This window comes from Pinus tabuliformis, chromosome 2_2 (genome assembly GCF_031772625.1).
Source record: "Pinus tabuliformis cultivar Carrire ecotype Pingquan chromosome 2_2, CPIR1, whole genome shotgun sequence".
Classification (NCBI taxonomy): Eukaryota; Viridiplantae; Streptophyta; class Pinopsida; order Pinales; family Pinaceae; genus Pinus; species Pinus tabuliformis.
Genome location: NC_142300.1, coordinates 21,516,025 through 21,519,598, shown reverse-complemented (window position 1 = coordinate 21,519,598; position 3,574 = coordinate 21,516,025). Strand labels below are relative to the sequence as shown.

Genomic DNA, 3,574 nt, shown 5'->3' with positions numbered 1-3,574 from the left:
TTTTTGAGTTTGGGTGTTTCATTTTATCTAATTTTCCTCTCCCTTTATTTATTTGTCTTGTCATGTCCCAACCATTTATGCAGGCACTTAAGGAATTGAAAGAGTCCACAATTCAGTTGGCCGCAAGTACTGGGAATATGGATGCCCCAGTTGATGAATCAATTTTTAATGTTGACAAGGACGTGGATGACCTGCTTCTTGTTGAGGTGAAAGAACAACAATTGAGTAATTTGTTTCAATCTCTGATGGTGGTTGGCTGCCTTGCAGTAATGCCCATCATTAGAAAGATCCCAACTTCTGTGCTTTGGGGTTACTTTGCCTTCATGGCCATAGAGAGTTTGCCAGGAAATCAATTTTGGGAAAGGCTATTGTTTCTTTTCACTGCTCCAAGCCGTAGATACAAGTATGAACTTTATTCAAACTATAATGTGATTGAATTTAATGCTTGTAATATAGTTTTCAAAGCTGATCAATGTTGAACTGATGGTTACAGAGAACTTTAGGAGTATCATGCTACATTTCTTGAAACGGTGCCTTTCAAGACAATTGCCAATTTCACCATTTTCCAGACATGTTATTTGTTGGCATGTTTTGGTATCACATGGGTGCCTATAGATGGTGTTCTCTTCCCACTACTAATCATGTTGTAACTTGTTAGTCCCAGCGAGGCAGTATATCCTTCCCAAGTTTTTCAAAGGAGCACATCTTCAAGAATTGGATGCAGCAGAGTATGAAGAAGCCCCTGGAATGCCATGCAATATAACAGTGAGTGCAAGACACATATCAAACAAATTTTAAAAATATTACTCAATTCTATTTCATAAGCCCTGCAACATGAACAATAATAAATTGAACTGTAACATATATTGATTGCAGGAAGCTGGAATTCAGGGGTTCGGACTAGGAAGCATGGGAACAGGTGCAAATGATGGCGAAGTTTTGGATGAGATGATTACATGAAGTCGCGGTGAGGTCAAACACACATATAGTCCACGGATAACTAGCTTGAGTGATTGCACACCAATTCATGGATCCGAGTCTGCATTAAGTCCCCAAGTTGCAGAAGCTAAACAAATATATAGCCCCCGTATAAGTGAGATCAGACAGACACATAGCCCTCACAGAGGGGAAAAGCATTCGGGCATTCCCCTGGTTAGTCAAGGAAAAAATATGAGTCCAAGTGCATTTGGTTTGAGGCCACATAAACCAACTTCCAATTAGGTGTTTGGAGTATAAATCCTCGGCTAGTAATCTTTCCCTTGAGTGAGCATATCTTATGTTTAATAGTACATATTTTGTTGGCTTATCATTATTTAATCATTGTTCCATAAATCACTCGGTTGTATTTGGTGTGTCTTCACAAAGAACCTCTGTCCATCTCAGAGGACAGGGTAGACCATATAGTGCGTGTAAAAAAATGTAATGGAAGTCAAGCTTGAAGTATTTCTGTTTTCTTGAAGCATGAAATCTATTATGTCAGTCTTGTGGTTTTGTAGACCCCGTGGTATTAAAGGGTCCTGTGAGTGGTTTGAGCTTCATAGAAAGTCATCCTTATTCTACCAGTTGGATCATAACCACAAAGTTTGCAGCCTTTAATGTTTCATTGAAATAAAAAATGTGGAAATTAAACTTGACAAATGAAAAGGAAATGGTAAGGCTTACAATATTAGAACTTCTGTAAATGTTTTCCCTTGGTTAGTTTTTAAAGGTAATGGCTAAACCAGCAATTACCTTTAAAAAGATCCAATTCATTTCTCAGAGTGGTGCAAGTATTGCACTAGGCCCTCTTTATTTTGCATGGCCACATTTTTGTTCAGGCTAAAGTTGGATTTTTGATCTTCTTTTTTTGGTTTTTTCTTTCTTCTTGTTAACCCGTAACAGGGTTTCTGCAATAGAAGAGGGGCTGTGTATTCTTCCTGACCAGTTGGCCATTGCAGTGGCACATTGATGACAACCAATCTATGTTCTGAAGGACACAATTACATTATATACCACCTCTATGCCATTTTTGTAGATCAAAGTGCCAGACATTATGCACAGATTGAAGTCAAGGACCATGTAGGCTGGTGCCACTTGTTCGAGATTCAACTCTTGGGAAGAACACCATTTCCAAGGTCCTCCAAACTTGTAAGCAACGGCCTACATTTCAACTCTTCATTTAGTTGAACAACACTGTTGGTGGACCATCCTTAGCATTAACCATTTTCTTACAGTGAGCTACTTGGTTCTTGATATTCCTGACAAGTAGAGCTACCCTTACTAGCACTCAACTGTGTAAAGCGCCTTTTCCAATTTTTCCTGAATCATTGCCATGTTAACTCTGTCCATTGAAGGAATGCATGCAGAAGTTTTTATATCCTTTGTTTTATGTTAAAGTGTTTGGATCAAACAGTAAACATGCAGGTATCCTCCTCTTTTTGTTAAGGGCTTTGTAGTCCCTCATACCCTAGTCTACCCAGATTGTGGAACATGTAGTTTAAGGGGTTAATTACTCTGCCTAGTGAGGCATTTTGTTGGCAACAAAGCTTGAGGTTTGGCAGTCTCAGACTTCAGTAATACATTTTAATAGAAAAATAGAGAGGCAGCATAATGTTTCAACATTAATAGAAGTCTAGTTTCCAATGAAAAGTGTTGAACAAAGAAAGGATTAAACATTCATAGCACAATTTGCCGAATATGAACTTGCCAACTTAACAAAGATTCAAATAGGTGAGATGAGATGATGAAGAGATATTCTAAAAATGTACATACACTGGCCTCACAAAGAAAGTAGGAGAGAGAATAGGAGAATTATATTAAGATTTTCAGAATGAATGTACAGAAGATTCGATGCCTATATCTATGTGCCATCCTCTTACATATTGAAGAATCAATTATGATTGAACTACATAAATAGTAATAGGTTAACAATAATATATGTATGACCAATAACATAAGAGATTATATATGAATGACTAGAATAAAACGCTGAAATAAACTAAATACAAACTGTCAATATCCAATTAACATAAAATGATATCATGAGTAGAATTATTTTTATACGGATAGAGAGAAATGCTATCCTCTTCAAGTAACAAGTAGCCCCTATTTTATCCTAAGATAACAGCTATAATTCAAATCATGTTTTGCTAGATTCAATACCCTAGATTTAGAAATAAATGACTAAATACTACAAGGAAATAACATTACCCCATAAGCTTTTTCAGATGCAACAATATGCTCCTTTTGTGGTTCATTGTTGGCTCCTTCATCCACTATATCATGTTACATACAGGCACTCTTGCTAGCTCATGTTGAGATGGAAATATATATTTTTCATGACAGTAAAACATTTAGATAATGGAAATAAAGAATATGTGCATTCAAGTTAAATCAGATTTATCTTGAATGGTTGGGAAGATTTGTTATTATCTTTAATAATTTAAGTCTTGTAAAACAAATTCAGAAGGAATAATTTAAGTCTTGTAAAGCAACAAACTTGAAGAAAAACAAAGAATATGAAGCCATATACAAGGAATATGAAGCCTGTGTGTTATGTTAATTTATCAGCAGTTTTATGCTCTGCAGTATAATC

General features: G+C 36.2%; 1 long non-coding RNA gene across 2 annotated transcripts; it reads left to right on the top strand.

The window, feature by feature from the left end:
- The first annotated feature begins 246 nt into the window (after positions 1-246).
- Positions 247-1,299, top strand: LOC149191333 (uncharacterized). Of its 2 annotated transcripts, none has more exons than XR_016254817.1 (3): positions 247-403; positions 659-765; positions 877-1,299. It is a non-coding gene; the product is annotated as an uncharacterized LOC149191333 (long non-coding RNA). The 2 variants fall into 2 exon arrangements; XR_016254816.1 differs by having other exon boundaries at positions 494-765.
- Positions 1,300-3,574: the final 2,275 nt, after the last annotated feature.